Here is a 19,097-nt window from a genome sequence, read left to right as displayed (position 1 = left end):
GTGAGGGATCGACGGATGCAATAAAGAAGGAATAGTGCATCCGAAAAGAGATACTCGCCTCCCAATTGAAAATACTGTCGTTGCCATAGAAAACTTCCTCGATTTAGAAAGAGAAGGCATAGAACCAATAGTATTTCATAGAGACGCTATACCTGTGTTAATGCGTCATTGTGAGGGATCGACGGATGCAATAAAGAAGGTATAGTGCATCCGAAAAGAGATACTCGCCTCCCAATTGAAGATCCAGACGTTGCCATGGAAACGTGCCTCGATTTAGAAAGAGAAGGCATAGAACCTATAGTATTTCATAGCGAAGCAATTTCTGTGTTGATTCGTTATTGTGAGGGATCGACAGATGCAATAAAGAAGGAATAGAGCATCCGAAAAGAGATACTCGCCTCCCAATAGAAGATCCTTTCGTTGCCATAGAAACGTCCCTCGATTTAGAAAGAGAAGGCATAGAACCTATAGTATTTCATAGCGACGCTATATCAGTGGGAATTCGTCATTGTGAGGGATCGACGATTGCAATGAAGAAGGAATAGTGCATCTGAAAAGAGATACTCGCCTCCCAATAGAAGATCCTGTTGTTGCCATAGAAACGTACCTCGATTTAGAAAGAGAAGGCATAGAACCTATAGTATTTCATAGCGACGCAATTTCTGTGTTAATTCGTCATTGTGAGGGATCGACGGATGCAATAAAGAAGGAATTGTACATTCGAAAAGAGATACTCGCCTCCCAATAGAAGTTCCATTCGTAGCTATAGAAACGTTCCTCGATTGAGAAAGAGAAGAGATAGAACCTATAGTGTTTAATAGCGACGCAATACCTGTGTTAATTCGTCATTGTGAGTGATCGACGGATGCAATAAAGAAGGAATAGTGCACCCGAAAAGAGATACTCGCCTCCTAATATAAGATCCTGTCTTTGCCATAGAAACGTTCCTCGATTTAGAAAGAGGAGGCATAGAACTTATAATATTTCATAGCGACGCAATTTCTGTGCTCATTCGTCATTGTGAAGGATCGACGGGTGCAATAAAGATGGAATAGTGCATCCGGAAAGAGATACTCGCCTCCCAATAGAAGATCCATTCTTTGGCATAGAAACATTCCTCGATTTAGAAAGAGAAGGCATTGAACCTATAGTATTTCATAGCGAAGCAATTTCTGTGTTAATTCGTCATTGTGAGGGATCGACGGATGCAATAAAGAAGGAATAGTGCGTCCGAAAAGAGATACTCGCCTCCCAATTGAAGATCCTGTAGTTGCCATAGAAACATTCCTCGATTTAGAAACAGAAGGCAAAGAACTTATAGTATTTCATAGCGACGCAAATTCTATGTTAATTCGTCATTGGGAAGGATCGACGGATGCAATAAAGAAGAAATAGTGCATCCGAAAAGAGATACTCGCCTCCTAATAGATGATCCTGTCGTTGCCATGGAAACATTACTCGATTTGGAAAGAGAAGGCATAGAAACTATTGTATTTCATAGCGACGCAATTTCTGTGTTAATTTGTCATTGTGAGGGATCGACGGATGCAATAAAGAAGGTATAGTGCATCCAAAAAGAGATACTCGCCTCCCAATTGAAGATCCAGACGTTGCCATGGAAACGTGCCTCGATTTAGAAAGAGAAGGCATAGAGCATATAGTATTTCAGAGCGAAGCAATTTCTGTGTTGATTCGTTATTGTGAGGGATCGACAGATGCAATAAAGAAGGAATAGTGCATCCGAAAAGAGATACTCGCCTCCCAATAGAAGATCCTTTCGTTGCCATAGAAACGTCCCTCGATTTAGAAAGAGAAGGCATAGAACCTATAGTATTTCATAGCGACGCTATATCTGTGGTAATTCGTCATTGTGAGGGATCGACGAATGCAATGAAGAAGGAATAGTGCATCCGAAAAGAGATACTCGCCACCCAATAGAAAATCTTGTCGTTGCCATAGAAAAGTTCCTTGATTTAGAAAGAGAAGGCATAGAACCTATAGTATTTCATAGCGACGCAATTTCGGTGTTAATTCGTAATTGTGAGGGATTCACGGATGCAACAAAGAAGGAATAATGCGTCCGAAAAGAGATACTCGCCTCCCAATATAAGATCCTGTCGTTGGCGCAGAAAAGTTCCTCGATTTAGAAAGAGAATTCATTGAACCTATAGTATTTCATAGCGACTCATTTTCTGTGTCAATTCGTCATTGTGAGGGATCGACGGATGCAATAAAGAAGGATTAGTGCCTCCGAAAAGAGATACTCGCCTTCCGATATAAGATCGTGTCGTTGCCATAGAAATGTACCTCGATTTAGAAAGATAAGGCATAGAATCTATAGAGTTTAATAGCGACGCAATTTCTGTGTTAATTCGTCATTGAGAGGGATCGACGGATGCAATAAAGAAGGAATAGTGAATCCGAAAATAGATACTCGCCTCCCAATAGAAGATCCTGTCGTTGCCACAGAAATGTTCCTCGATATAGAAAGAGAAGGCATAGAACCTATAGTATTTCATAGCGACGCTATATCTGTGTTAATTCGTCATTGAGAGGGATCGACGGATGCAATAAAGAAGAAATAGTGCATCCGAAAAGAGATACTCGCCTCCCAATAGAAGATCCTGTCGTTGCCATAGAAAAGTTCCTCGATTTAGAAAGTGAAGGCATAGAACCTATAGTATTTCATCGCCACGCAATATCTGTGTTAATTCGTCATTGTGAGGGATCGACGGATGCCATAAAGAAAAAAATTGTACATTCGAAAAGAGATACTCGCCTCCCAATAGAAGATCCATTCGTAGCCATAGAAACGTTCCTCGATTTAGAAAGAGAAGACATAGAACCTATAGTGTGTAATAGCGACGCAATTCCTGTGTTAATTCGTCATTGTGAGTGATCGACGGATGCAATAAAGAAGGAATAGTGCACCCGAAAAGAGATACTTGCCTCCTAATATAATATCCTGTCTTTGCCATAGAAACGTTCCTCGATTTAGAAAGAGGAGGCATAGAACCTATAATATTTCATAGCGACGTAATTTCTGTGTTAATTCGTCATTGTGAAGGATCGACCGGTGCAATAAAGGTGGAATAGTGCATCCGAAAAGAGATACTCGCCTCCCAATAGAAGATCCCTTCATTGCCATAGAAACGTTCCTCTATTTAGAAAGAGAAGGCATAGAACCTATAGTATTTCATAGCGTCGGATTTCTGTGTTAAACCGTCATTGTGAGGGATCGACGGATGCAATAAAGAAGGAATAGTGCATCCGAAAAGAGATACTCGCCTCCCAAAAGAAGACCCAGTCTTTGCCGTAGAAACATTCCTCGTATTAGAAAGAGAAGGCATAGAACTTATAGTATTTCATAGCGACGCAAATTCTATGTTAATTCGTCATTGGGAAGGATCGACGGATGCAATAAAGAAGGAATAGTGCATCCGAAAAGATTACTCGCCTCCCAATATAAGATCCTGTCGTTGCCATAGAAACGTCCCTCGAATTAGAAAGAGAAGGCATAGAACCTATAGTATTTCATGGCGACGCTATATCTTTGTTAATTCGTCATTGTGAGGGATCGGCGAATGCAATAAAGAAGGAATAGTGCATCCGAAAAGAGATACTCGCCTCCCAATAGAAGATCCTGTCGTTGCCATGGAAACATTCCTCGATTTAGAAAGAGAAGGCATAGAACCTATAGTACTTCATTACGACGCAATATCTGTGTTAATTCGTCATTGTGAGGGATCTACGGATGCAATAAAGAATGATTTGTACATCCGAAGAGAGATACTCGCCTCGCAATAGAAGATCCATTCGTAGCTATAGAAACGTTCCATGATTTAGAAAGAGAAGACATTGAACCTATAGTGTTTAATAGCGACGCAATTCCTATGTTAATTCGTAATTGTGAGTGATCGACGGATGCAATAAAGAAGGAATAGTGCATCCGAAAGGAGATACTCGCCCCCCAAATGAAGATCCTGTCGTTGCCATAGAAACGTTCTTCAATTTAGAAAGAGCAGGCATAGAATCTATAGTAAATCATAGCGACGCAATTTCTGTGTTAATTCGTCATTGTGAGGGATCGACGAATGCAATAAAGAAGGAATAGTGCATCCGAAAAGAGATATTCGCCTCCCAATAGAAGATTCCGTCGTTGCCATAGAAACGTTTCTCGATTTAGAAGGAGAAGGCATAGAACCTATAGTATTTCATTGCAACGCAATTTCTGTGTTAATTCGTCATTGTGAGGGATCGACGGATGCAATAAAGAAGGAATAGTGCATCCGAAAAGAGATACTCGCCTCCCAATAGAAGATCCCTTCGTTGCCATAGAAACGATCCTCGATTTAGAAAGAGACGGCATAGAACCTATAGTATTTCATAGCGTCGCAATTTCTGTGTTAATTCGTCATTGTGAGGGATCGACGGATGCAATAAAGAAGGAATGGTATATCCGAAAAGAGATACTCGCCTCCCAATAGAAGATCCATTCGTTGCCATAGAAACGTTCCTAGATTTAGGCAGAGAAGGCATAGAACCAATAGTGTTTCACAGCGACGCAATTTCTTTGTTAATCCGTCATTATGAGGGATCGACGGATGCAATAAAGAAGGAATACTGCATCCCAAAAGAGATACTCTCCTCCCAATAGGAGATTCTGTCGTTGCCGTTAACAATTTCCTCGATTCAGAAAGAGAAGGCATTGAACTAACAGTATTTCATAGCGACGCAATTTCTGTGTTAATTCGTCATTGTGATGGATCGAGGGATGCAATAAAGAAGGTATAGTGCATCCGAAAAGAGATACTCGCCTCCCAATAGAAGATCCTGTCGTTGCCATAGAACCGTTTCTTGATTTAGAAAGAGAAGGCATCGACCTATAGTATTTCATTGTGACGCAATTTCTGTGTTAATTCGTCATTGTGAGGGGTCGACGGATGCAATAAAGAAGGAATAGTGCATCCGAAAAGAGATACTCGCCTCCCAAATGAAGATCCTGTCGTTGCCATAGAAACGTTCTTCAATTTAGAAAGAGCAGGCATAGAACCTATAGTAAATCATAGCGACGCAATTCCTGTGTTAATTCGTCATTGTGAGGGATCGACGGATGCAATAAAGAAGGAATAGTGCATCCGAAAAGGGTTAATCGCCTCCCAATAGAAGATCCTGTCGTTGCCATAGAAACGTTCCTCGATTTAGAAGGAGAAGGCGTAGACCCAATAGTAATTCATAGCGACGCAATTTCTGTGTTAATTCTTCAGTGTGAGGGATCGACGGTTGCAATAAAGGAGAAATAGTGCATCCAAAAAGAGATACTCGCCTCCCAATATAAGTTCCTGCCGTTGCCATAGAAACGTTCCTTGATTTAGAAGGAGAGGGCATAGAACCTATAGTATTTCATAGCGATGTAATTTCTGTGTTAATTCGTCATTGTGAGGCATCGACCGATGCAATAAAGAAGGAATAGTACATTCGATAAGAGATACTCGCCTCGCAATAGAAGATCCGGTCGTTGCCATAGAAACGTTCCTCGATTTAGACAGAGAAGGCATAGAACCTATAGTATTTCATAGCGAAGAAATTTCTGTGTTAATTCGTCATTGTGAGGGATCGACGGATGCAGTAAAGAAGGAATAGTGCATCCGAAATGGGATACTCACCTCCCAATAGAAGATCCTGTCGTTGCCATAGAAACGTTCCTTTGATTTAGAAGGAGAAGGCATAGAACTTATAGTGTTTCATAGCGACTCATTTTCTGTGTTAATTCGTCATTGTGAGGGATCGACGATTGCAATTAAGACGGAATAGTACATCCGAAATGAGATACTCGCCTCCCAATAGCAGATCTATTCGTTGCCATAGAAACGTTGCTCGATTTAGAAAGAGAAGGCATAGAACCTATAGTATTTCATAGCGACGCATTTTCTGCGTTAATTCGTCATTGTGAGGGATCGACGGATGCAATAAAGAAGGAGTAGTGCATCCGAAAAGAGATACTCGCAGCCCAATAGAAGATCCTGTCGTTGCCATGGAAACATTCCTCGATTTTGAAAGAGAAGGCATAGAACCTATAGTATTTCACAGCGACGCAATTTTTGTGTTAATTCGTCATTGTGAGGGGTCGACGGATGCAATAAAGAAGGAATAGTGCATCCGAAAAGAGATGCTCGCCTCCCAATATAAGATCCTGTCGTTACCATAGAAACGTTCCTCGATTTAGAAAGAGAAGGCATAGAACCTATAGTATTCCAAAGCGACGCAATTTATGTGTAATTCGTCATTGTGATGGATCGACGGATGCAATAAATAAGGAATAGTTCATCCGAAAAGAGATACTCGCCTACCAATAGAAGGTCCATTTGTTGCCATAGAAACGTTCCTCGGTTTAGAAAGAGAAGGCATAGAACCTATAGTGTTTCATAGCGACGCCATTTCTTTGTTAATTCGTCATTGTGAGGGATCGACGGATGTAATAAAGAAAGAATAGGGCATCCGAAAAGAGATACTCGCCTCCCAATGGAAGATCCTGTCGTTGCCATAGAAACGTTCCTCGATTTAGAAAGAGGAGGCATAGAACTAAATGTATTTCATAGCGACTTAATTTCTCTGTTAATTCGTCATTGTGAGGGATCGAAGGATGCAATAAAGAAGGAATAGTGCATCCGTAAAGAGATATTCGCCTCCCAATAGAAGATCCAGTAGTTGCCATAGAAACGTTTCTCGATTTAGAAAGGGAAGGCATAGAGCCTATAGTATTTAATAGCGGCGCAATCTCAGTGTTAATTCGTCATTGTGAGTGATCCAACGATGCAATAAAGAAGGAATAGTGCATCCGAAAGGAGATGATCGCCTCCCAACAGAAGATCCTGTCGTTGCCGTAGAAACGTACCTCGATTTCGAATGAGAAGGCATAGAACCTATAGTATTTCATAGCGACGTAATTTCTGTGTTAATTCGTCATTGTGATGGATCGACGGATGCAATAAAGAAGGAATAGTACATCCGAAAAGAGATACTCGCCTCCCAATAAAAGATCCTTTCGTTGCCATAGAAACGTTCCTCGATTTACAAAGAGAAGGCATAGAACCTATAGTATATCAAAGCGAAGCTATTTCTGTGTTAATTTGTCATTGTGAGGGATCGACGGATATAATAAAGAAGAAGTAGTGCATCCGAAAAGAGATACTCGCCTCCCAATAGAAGATCCTGTCGTTGCCGTAGAAACGTACCTCGATTTAGAATGAGAAGGCATATAATCTATAGTATTTCACAGCGACGGAATTTCTGTGTTAATTCGTCATTGTGAGGGATCGACGGATGCAATAAAGAAGGAATAATGCATTTCAAAAGAGATACTCGCCTCCCAATAGAAGATCCCTTCGTTGCCTAAAACGTTCTTCGATTTAGAAGGAGAAGGCATAGAACCTATAGTATTTCATAGCGACGCAATTCCAGTGTTAATTCGTCATTGTGAGGGGTCGAAGGATGCAATAAAGAACGAATAGTGCATCCGAAAAGAGATGCTCACATCCAAATAGCAGATCCTGTCGTTGCCGTAGAAACGTACCTCGATTTAGAATGAGAAGGCATAGAACCTATAGTATTTCAAAGCGACGCAATTTCTGTGTTAATTCTTCATTGTGAGGGATCGACGGATGCAATAAAGAAGGAATAGTGCATCCGAAACGAGATACTCGCCTCCCAATAGAATATCCTGTCGTTGCCATAGAAGCGTTCCTCGATTTAGAAAGAGAAGGTATACAACCTATAGTATTTCATAGCGAAGCTATTTCTGTGTTAGTTAGTCATTGTGAGGGAACAACGGAGGCAATATAGAAGGAATAGTGCATCCGAAAAGAGATACTCGCCTCCCAATAGAAGATCCTGTCGTTGCCATAGAAACGTTCCTCGATTTAGAAAGAGAAGGCATAGATCCTACAGTATCCCAAAGCGACGCAATTTATGTGTTAATTCGTCATTGTGAGGGGTCGACGGATGCAATAAAGAAGGAATAGTGCATCCGAAAAGAGATACTCCCCTCCCAATAGAATATCCTGTCGTTGCCATAGAAACGTGTCTCGATTTAGAAAGAGAAGGCGAAGAACCAATAGTATTTCATTGCGACATAATTTCTGTGTTAATTCGTCATTGTGAGGGTTCGACGGATGCAAGAAAGAAAGAATAGTGCATCCGAAAAGCGATACTCGCCTCCCAATAGAAGATCCTGTCGTTGCCATAGAAACGTTTCTCGATTTAGAAAGAGAAGGCATAGAACCTATATTATTCAATAGCGACGCTATTTCTGTGTTAACTCGTCATTATGAAGGATCGACGGGTGCAATAAAGAAGGAATAGTTCTTCCGAAAAGAGATACTCGCCTCCCAATAGAAGATCCATTCCTTGCCATTGTAACGTTGCTCGATTTTGAAAGAGAAGGCATTGAACCTATAGTGTATCATAGCGACGCAATATCTGTGTTAATTCGTCATTGTGCGGGATCGACGAATGCAATAAAAAAAGAATAGTGCATCCGTAAAGAGATATTCGCCTCCCAATAGAATATCCCTTCGTTGCCATAGAAACGTTCCTCGATTTAGAATGAGAAGGCATAGAAGCTATAGCATTTCATAGCGACGCAATTTCTGTGTTAATTCGTCATTGTGAGGGATCGACGGATGCAATAAAGAAGGAATTGTGCATCCGTAAAGAGATATTCGCCTCCCAATAGAAGATCCCTTCATTGCCATAGAAACGTTCCTCGATTTAGAATGAGAAGGCATAGAAGCTATAGTATTTCATAGCGACGCAATTTCTGTGTTAATTTGTCATTGTGAGGGATGCAATAAAGATGGAATAGTGCATCCGAAAAGAGATACTCGCCTCCCAATAGAAGATCCTGTCGTTGCCATAGAAATGTTCCTCGATTTAGAAAGAGAAGGCATAGAAACTATAGTATATCATTGCGACATAGTATCTGTGTTAATTCGTCATTGTGTGGGATCGACGGATGCAAGAATGAAGGAATAGTGCATCCGAAAAGCGATACTCGCCTCCCAACAGAAGATCCTGTCGTTGCCATAGATACGTTTCTCGATTTAGAAAGAGAAGGCATAGAACCTATAGTATTTCATTGCGACGCAATCCCTGTATTAATTCGTTATAGTGATGGATCAAAAAATGCAATAAAGAAGGAATAGTGCATCCGAAAAGAGATGCTCGCCTCCCAATATAAGATCCTGTCGTTACCATAGAAACGTTCTTCGATTTAGAAAGGGAAGGCATAGAACCTATAGTATTTCATAGCGACGCAATTTCTGTGTAATTCGTCATTGTGAGGGATCGACGGATGTAATAAAGAAGGAATAGAGCATCCGAAAAGAGATACTCGCCTCCCAATAGAAGATCCTGTCGTTGCCATAGAAATGTTCCTCGATTTAGAAAGAGAAGGCATAGAACTAATAGTACTTCATAGCGACACAATTTCTGTGTTAATTCGTCATTGTGAGGGATAGACGGATTCAATAAAGAAGGAATAGTGCCTCCGAAAGGAGATACTCGCCACCCAATAGAAAATCCTGTCGTTGCCGTAGAAACGTTCCTCGATTTAGAAAGAGAAGTCAAAGAACCTATAGTATTTCATAGCGAAGCAATTTCTGTGTTAGTTTGTCATTGTGAGGGATCGACGGATGCAATAAAGAAGGAATAGTACATCCGAAAAGAGATACTCGCCTCCCAATAGAATATCCTGTCGTTGCCATAGAAGCGTTCCTCGATTCAGAAAGAGAAGGTATACAACCTATAGTATTTCATAGCGAAGCTATTTCTGTGTTACTTAGTCATTGTGAGGGAACGACGGATGCAATGAAGAAGGAATAGTGCATCCGAAAAGAGATACTCACCTCCCAATAGAAGATCCTATCGTTGCCATAGAAACTTTTCTCGATTTAGAATGAGAAGGCATAGAACCGATAGTATTTCATAGCGACGCAATTCCAGTGTTAATTCGTCATTGTGAGGGGCCGAAGGATGCAATAAAGAACGAATAGTGCATCCGAAAAGAGATACTCACCTCCCAATAGCAGATCCTGTCATTGCCGTAGAAACGTACCTCGATTTAGAATGAGAAGGCATAGAACCTATAGTATTTCATAGCGACGCAATTTCTGTGTTCATTCGTCATTGTGAGGGATCGACGGATGCAATGAAGAAGGAATAGTGCATCCGAAACGAGATGCCTTTCAATAGAAGATCCCTTCGTTGCCTTAGAAACGTTCCTCGATTTAGAAAGAGAAGGCATAGAAACTATAGTATTTCATAGCGAAGCAATCTCTGTGTTAATTCGTCATTGTGCTGGATCGACGGATGCAATAAAGAAGGAATAGTACATCCGAAAAGAGATACTCGCCTCCCAATAAAAGATCCTGACGTTGCCATAGAAAAGTTCCTCGATTTAGAAAGAGAAGCCATAGAACCTAAAGTATTTCATAGCGACCCAATTTCGGTGTTAATGCGTCATTGTGAAGGATCGACGGATGCAATAAAGAAGGAATAGTGCATCCGAAAAGAGATACTCGCCTACCAATAGAAGGTCCATTCGTTGCCATAGAAACGTACCTCGATTTAGAAAGAGAAGGCATAGAACCTATAGTCTTTCATAGCGACGCAATTTGTTTGTTAATTCGTCATTGTGAGGGATCGACGGATGTAAGAAAGAAGGAATAGTGCATCCGTAAAGAGATATTCGCCTCCCAATAGAAGATCCAGTAGTTGCCATAGAAACGTTTCTCGATTTAGAAAGAGAAGGCATAGAGCCTATAGTATTTAATAGCGGCGCAATCTCAGTGTTAATTCGTCATTGTGAGAGATCCAAGGATGCAATAAAGAAGGATTAGTGCATCCGGAAGGAGATGATCGCCTCCCAACAGAAGATCCTGTCGTTGCCGTAGAAACGTACCTCGATTTAGAATGAGAAGGCATATAATCTATAGTATTTCATAGCGACGGAATTTCTGTGTTAATTCGTCATTGTGAGGGATCGACGGATGCAATAAAGAAGGAATAATGCATCCGAAAAGAGATACTCGCCTCCCAATAGAAGATCCCTTCGTAGGCATAGAAACGTTCCTCGATTTAGAAAGGGAAGGCTTAGAACCTAGAGTATTTCATAGCGACTCAATTTCTGTATTAATTCGTCATTGTGAGGGATCGACGGATGCAATAAAGAAGAAATGGTGCATCCGAAAATAGATATTTGCCTCCCAATAGAAGATCCTGTCGTTGCCGTAGAAATGTACCTCGATTTAGAATGAGAAGGCATAGAACCTATAGTATTTCACAGCGACGCAATTTCTGTGTTAATTCGTCATTGTGAGGGAACGAAGGATGCAATAAAGAACGAATAGTGCGTCCGAAAAGAGATACTCGCCTCCCAATAGAATATCCCTTCGTTGCCAAAAACGTTCCTCGATTTAGAAGGAGAAGGCATAGAACCTATAGTATTTCATAGCGACGCAATTTCTGTGTTAATTCGTCATTGTGATGGAACGACGGATGCAATAAAGAAGGAATAGTACATCCGAAAAGAGATACTCCCCTCCCAATAGAATATCCTGTCGTAGCCATAGAAGCGTTCCTCGATTTAGAAAGAGAAGGTATACAACCTATAGTATTTCATAGCGAAGCTATTTCTGTGTTAGTTAGTCATTGTGACGGAACGACGGATGCAATAGAGAAGGAATAGTGCATCCGAAAAGAGATACTCCCCTCCCAATAGAATATCCTGTCGTTGCCATAGAAACTTTCACCGATTTAGAAAGAGAAGGCATAGAACCTATAGTATTTCATAGCGACGCAATTTGTGTGTTAATTCGTCATTGTGAGGGATCGACGGATGCAATAAAGATGGAATAGTTCATCCGAAAACAGATACTCGCCTCCCAACAGAAGGTCCATTCGTTGCCATTGTAACGTTCCTCGATATTGAAAGAGAAGTCATTGAACTTATAGTGTTTCATAGCGACGCAATTTCAGTGTTAATTCGTCATTGTGAGGGATCGAAGGATGCAATAAAGAAGGAATAGTGCATCCGAAAGGAGATACTCGCCTCCCAGTAGAAGATCCTGTCGTTGCCGTAGAAACGTACCTCGGTTTAGAATGAGAAGGCATAGAATCAATAGTATATCATAGCGACGCAATTTCTGTGTTAATTCGTCATTGTGAGGGATCGACGGATGCAATAAAGATGGATTAGGCATCCGTAAAGAGATATTCGCCTCCCAATGGAAGATCCCTTCGTTGCCATAGAAACGTTCCTCGATTTAGAATGAGAAGGCATAGAAGCTATAGTATTTCATAGCGAAGCTATTTCAGTGTTGATTTGTCATTGTGAGGGATGCAATAAAGAAGGAATAGTGCATCCGAAAAGAGATACCCGCCTCCCAATAGAAGATCCTTTCGTTGCCATAGAAACGTTCCTCGATTTAGAAACAGAAGCATAGAACGTACAGTAGTTCATAGCGACGCAATTTCGGTGTTAATTCGCCATTGTGAGGGATCGACGGATGCAATAAAGAAGGAATGGTGCATCCGAAAAGAGATATTCGCCTCCCAATAGAAGATCCTATCGTTGCCATAGAAACGTTTCTCGATTTAGAAAGAGAAGGCATAGAACCTATAGTATATCATTGCGACATAATATCTGTGTTAATTCGTCATTGTGTGGGATCGACGGATGCAAGAAAGAAGGAATAGTGCATCCGAAAAGCGATACTCGCCTCCCAACAGAAGATCCTGTCGTTGCCATAGATACGTTTCTCGATTTAGAAAGAGAAGGCATAGAACCTATAATATTACATTGCGACGCAATCCCTGTATTAATTCGTCATTGTGATGGATCGAAAAATGCAATAAAGAAGCAATAGTGCATCCGAAAAGAGATGCTCGCCCCCCAATATAAGATCCTGTCGTTACCATAGAAACGTTTCTCGATTTACAAAGAGAAGGCATAGAACCTATAGTATTTCATAGCGACGCAATTTCTGTGTAATTCGTCATTGTGAGGGATCGACGGATGCAATAAAGAAGGAATGGTGCATCCGAAAAGAGATATTCGCCTCCCAATAGAAGATCCTGTCGTTGCCATACAAACGTTCCTCGATTTAGAAAGAGAAGGCATAGAACCTATAGTGTTTCATAGCGACGCAATTTCTTTGTTAATTCGTCATTGTGAGGGATCGACGGATGTAATAAAGAAGGAATAGAGCATCCGAAAAGAGATACTCGCCTCCCAATAGAAGATCCTGTCGTTGCCATAGAAATGTTCCTCGATTTAGAAAGAGAAGGCATAGAACCAATAGTATTTCATAGAGACGCTATACCTGTGTTAATGCGTCATTGTGAGGGATCGACGGATGCAATAAAGAAGGTATAGTGCATCCGAAAAGAGATACTCGCCTCCCAATTGAAGATCCAGACGTTGCCATGGAAACGTGCCTCGATTTAGAAAGAGAAGGCATAGAACCTATAGTATTTCATAGCGAAGCAATTTCTGTGTTGATTCGTTATTGTGAGGGATCGACAGATGCAATAAAGAAGGAATAGAGCATCCGAAAAGAGATACTCGCCTCCCAATAGAAGATCCTTTCGTTGCCATAGAAACGTCCCTCGATTTAGAAAGAGAAGGCATAGAACCTATAGTATTTCATAGCGACGCTATATCAGTGGGAATTCGTCATTGTGAGGGATCGACGATTGCAATGAAGAAGGAATAGTGCATCTGAAAAGAGATACTCGCCTCCCAATAGAAGATCCTGTTGTTGCCATAGAAACGTACCTCGATTTAGAAAGAGAAGGCATAGAACCTATAGTATTTCATAGCGACGCAATTTCTGTGTTAATTCGTCATTGTGAGGGATCGACGGATGCAATAAAGAAGGAATTGTACATTCGAAAAGAGATACTCGCCTCCCAATAGAAGTTCCATTCGTAGCTATAGAAACGTTCCTCGATTGAGAAAGAGAAGAGATAGAACCTATAGTGTTTAATAGCGACGCAATACCTGTGTTAATTCGTCATTGTGAGTGATCGACGGATGCAATAAAGAAGGAATAGTGCACCCGAAAAGAGATACTCGCCTCCTAATATAAGATCCTGTCTTTGCCATAGAAACGTTCCTCGATTTAGAAAGAGGAGGCATAGAACTTATAATATTTCATAGCGACGCAATTTCTGTGCTCATTCGTCATTGTGAAGGATCGACGGGTGCAATAAAGATGGAATAGTGCATCCGGAAAGAGATACTCGCCTCCCAATAGAAGATCAATTCTTTGGCATAGAAACATTCCTCGATTTAGAAAGAGAAGGCATTGAACCTATAGTATTTCATAGCGAAGCAATTTCTGTGTTAATTCGTCATTGTGAGGGATCGACGGATGCAATAAAGAAGGAATAGTGCGTCCGAAAAGAGATACTCGCCTCCCAATTGAAGATCCTGTAGTTGCCATAGAAACATTCCTCGATTTAGAAACAGAAGGCAAAGAACTTATAGTATTTCATAGCGACGCAAATTCTATGTTAATTCGTCATTGGGAAGGATCGACGGATGCAATAAAGAAGAAATAGTGCATCCGAAAAGAGATACTCGCCTCCTAATAGATGATCCTGTCGTTGCCATGGAAACATTACTCGATTTGGAAAGAGAAGGCATAGAAACTATTGTATTTCATAGCGACGCAATTTCTGTGTTAATTTGTCATTGTGAGGGATCGACGGATGCAATAAAGAAGGTATAGTGCATCCGAAAAGAGATACTCGCCTCCCAATTGAAGGTCCAGACGTTGCCATGGAAACGTGCCTCGATTTAGAAAGAGAAGGCATAGAGCATATAGTATTTCAGAGCGAAGCAATTTCTGTGTTGATTCGTTATTGTGAGGGATCGACAGATGCAATAAAGAAGGAATAGTGCATCCGAAAAGAGATACTCGCCTCCCAATAGAAGATCCTTTCGTTGCCATAGAAACGTCCCTCGATTTAGAAAGAGAAGGCATAGAACCTATAGTATTTCATAGCGACGCTATATCTGTGGTAATTCGTCATTGTGAGGGATCGACGAATGCAATGAAGAAGGAATAGTGCATCCGAAAAGAGATACTCGCCACCCAATAGAAAATCTTGTCGTTGCCATAGAAAAGTTCCTTGATTTAGAAAGAGAAGGCATAGAACCTATAGTATTTCATAGCGACGCAATTTCGGTGTTAATTCGTAATTGTGAGGGATTCACGGATGCAACAAAGAAGGAATAATGCGTCCGAAAAGAGATACTCGCCTCCCAATATAAGATCCTGTCGTTGGCACAGAAAAGTTCCTCGATTTAGAAAGAGAATTCATTGAACCTATAGTAATTCATAGCGACTCATTTTCTGTGTCAATTCGTCATTGTGAGGGATCGACGGATGCAATAAAGAAGGATTAGTGCCTCCGAAAAGAGATACTCGCCTTCCGATATAAGATCGTGTCGTTGCCATAGAAATGTACCTCGATTTAGAAAGATAAGGCATAGAATCTATAGAGTTTAATAGCGACGCAATTTCTGTGTTAATTCGTCATTGAGAGGGATCGACGGATGCAATAAAGAAGGAATAGTGAATCCGAAAATAGATACTCGCCTCCCAATAGAAGATCCTGTCGTTGCCACAGAAATGTTCCTCGATATAGAAAGAGAAGGCATAGATCCTATAGTATTTCATAGCGACGCTATATCTGTGTTAATTCGTCATTGAGAGGGATCGACGGATGCAATAAAGAAGAAATAGTGCATCCGAAAAGAGATACTCGCCTCCCAATAGAAGATCCTGTCGTTGCCATAGAAAAGTTCCTCGATTTAGAAAGTGAAGGCATAGAACCTATAGTATTTCATAGCCACGCAATATCTGTGTTAATTCGTCATTGTGAGGGATCGACGGATGCCATAAAGAAAAAAATTGTACATTCGAAAAGAGATACTCGCCTCCCAATAGAAGATCCATTCGTAGCCATAGAAACGTTCCTCGATTTAGAAAGAGAAGACATAGAACCTATAGTGTGTAATAGCGACGCAATTCCTGTGTTAATTCGTCATTGTGAGTGATCGACGGATGCAATAAAGAAGGAATAGTGCACCCGAAAAGAGATACTTGCCTCCTAATATAATATCCTGTCTTTGCCATAGAAACGTTCCTCGATTTAGAAAGAGGAGGCATAGAACCTATAATATTTCATAGCGACGCAAATTCTATGTTACTTCGTCATTGGGAAGGATCGACGGATGCAATAAAGAAGGAATAGTGCATCCGAAAAGAGATACTCGCCTCCCAATAGAAGATCCCTTCATTGCCATAGAAACGTTCCTCTATTTAGAAAGAGAAGGCATAGAACCTATAGTATTTCATAGCGTCGGATTTCTGTGTTAAATCGTCATTGTGAGGGATCGACGGATGCAATAAAGAAGGAATAGTGCATCCGAAAAGAGATACTCGCCTCCCAAAAGAAGACCCAGTCTTTGCCGTAGAAACATTCCTCGATTTAGAAAGAGAGGGCATAGAACTTATAGTATTTCATAGCGACGCAAATTCTATGTTACTTCGTCATTGGGAAGGATCGACGGATGCAATAAAGAAGGAATAGTGCATCCGAAAAGATTACTCGCCTCCCAATATAAGATCCTGTCGTTGCCATAGAAACGTCCCTCGAATTAGAAAGAGAAGGCATAGAACCTATAGTATTTCATGGCGACGCTATATCTGTGTTAATTCGTCATTGTGAGGGATCGGCGAATGCAATAAAGAAGGAATAGTGCATCCGAAAAGAGATACTCGCCTCCCAATAGAAGATCCTGTCGTTGCCATGGAAACATTCCTCGATTTAGAAAGAGAAGGCATAGAACCTATAGTACTTCATTACGACGCAATATCTGTGTTAATTCGTCATTGTGAGGGATCTACGGATGCAATAAAGAATGATTTGTACATCCGAAGAGAGATACTCGCCTCGCAATAGAAGATCCATTCGTAGCTATAGAAACGTTCCATGATTTAGAAAGAGAAGACATAGAACCTATAGTGTTTAATAGCGACGCAATTCCTATGTTAATTCGTAATTGTGAGTGATCGACGGATGCAATAAAGAAGGAATAGTGCATCCGAAAGGAGATACTCGCCCCCCAAATGAAGATCCTGTCGTTGCCATAGAAACGTTCTTCAATTTAGCAAGAGCAGGCATAGAATCTATAGTAAATCATAGCGACGCAATTTCTGTGTTAATTCGTCATTGTGAGGGATCGACGAATGCAATAAAGAAGGAATAGTGCATGCGAAAAGAGATATTCGCCTCCCAATAGAAGATTCCGTCGTTGCCATAGAAACGTTTCTCGATTTAGAAGGAGAAGGCATAGAACCTATAGTATTTCATTGCAACGCAATTTCTGTGTTAATTCGTCATTGTGAGGGATCGACGGATGCAATAAAGAAGGAATAGTGCATCCGAAAAGAGATACTCGCCTCCCAATAGAAGATCCCTTCGTTGCCATAGAAACGATCCTCGATTTAGAAAGAGACGGCATAGAACCTATAGTATTTCATAGCGTCGCAATTTCTGTGTTAATTCGTCATTGTGAGGGATCGACGGATGCAATAAAGAAGGAATGGTATATCCGAAAAGAGATACTCGCGTCCCAATAGAAGATCCATTCGTTGCCATAGAAACGTTCCTAGATTTAGGCAGAGAAGGCATAGAACCAATAGTGTTTCACAGCGACGCAATTTCTTTGTTAATTCGTCATTATGAGGGATCGACGGATGCAATAAAGAAGGAATACTGCATCCCAAAAGAGATACTCTCCTCCCAATAGGAGATTCTGTCGTTGCCGTTAACAATTTCCTCGATTCAGAAAGAGAAGGCATTGAACTAACAGTATTTCATAGCGACGCAATTTCTGTGTTAATTCGTCATTGTGATGGATCGAGGGATGCAATAAAGAAGGTATAGTGCATCCGAAAAGAGATACTCGCCTCCCAATAGAAGATCCTGTCGTTGCCATAGAACCGTTTCTTGATTTAGAAAGAGAAGGCATCGACCTATAGTATTTCATTGTGACGCAATTTCTGTGTTAATTCGTCATTGTGAGGGGTCGACGGATGCAATAAAGAAGGAATAGTGCATCCGAAAAGAGATACTCGCCTCCCAAATGAAGATCCTGTCGTTGCCATAGAAACGTTCTTCAATTTAGAAAGAGCAGGCATAGAACCTATAGTAAATCATAGCGACGCAATTTCTGTTTTAATTCGTCATTGTGAGGGATCGACGGATGCAATAAAGAAGGAATAGTGCATCCGAAAAGGGTTAATCGCCTCCCAATAGAAGATCCTGTCGTTGCCATAGAAACGTTCCTCGATTTAGAAGGAGAAGGCGTAGACCCAATAGTAATTCATAGCGACGCAATTTCTGTGTTAATTCTTCAGTGTGAGGGATCGACGGTTGCAATAAAGGAGAAATAGTGCATCCAAAAAGAGATACTCGCCTCCCAATATAAGTTCCTGCCGTTGCCATAGAAACGTTCCTTGATTTAGAAGGAGAGGGCATAGAACCTATAGTATTTCATAGCGATGTAATTTCTGTGTTAATTCGTCATTGTGAGGCATCGACCGATGCAATAAAGAAGGAATAGTACATTCGATAAGAGATACTCGCCTCGCAATAGAAGATCCGGTCGTTGCCATAGAAACGTTCCTCGATTTAGAAAGAGAAGGCATAGAACCTATAGTATTTCATAGCGAAGAAATTTCTGTGTTAATTCGTCATTGTGAGGGATCGACGGATGCAGTAAAGAAGGAATAGTGCATCCGAAATGGGATACTCACCTCCCAATAGAAGATCCTGTCGTTGCCATAGAAACGTTCCTTTGATTTAGAAGGAGAAGGCATAGAACTTATAGTGTTTCATAGCGACGCATTTTCTGTGTTAATTCGTCATTGTGAGGGATCGACGATTGCAATTAAGACGGAATAGTACATCCGAAATGAGATACTCGCCTCCCAATAGCAGATCTATTCGTTGCCATA

Source organism: Schistocerca cancellata, chromosome 1, assembly GCF_023864275.1.
Source record: "Schistocerca cancellata isolate TAMUIC-IGC-003103 chromosome 1, iqSchCanc2.1, whole genome shotgun sequence".
NCBI lineage: Eukaryota > Metazoa > Arthropoda > Insecta > Orthoptera > Acrididae > Schistocerca > Schistocerca cancellata.
Note: the sequence above shows the minus strand (reverse complement) of the source record.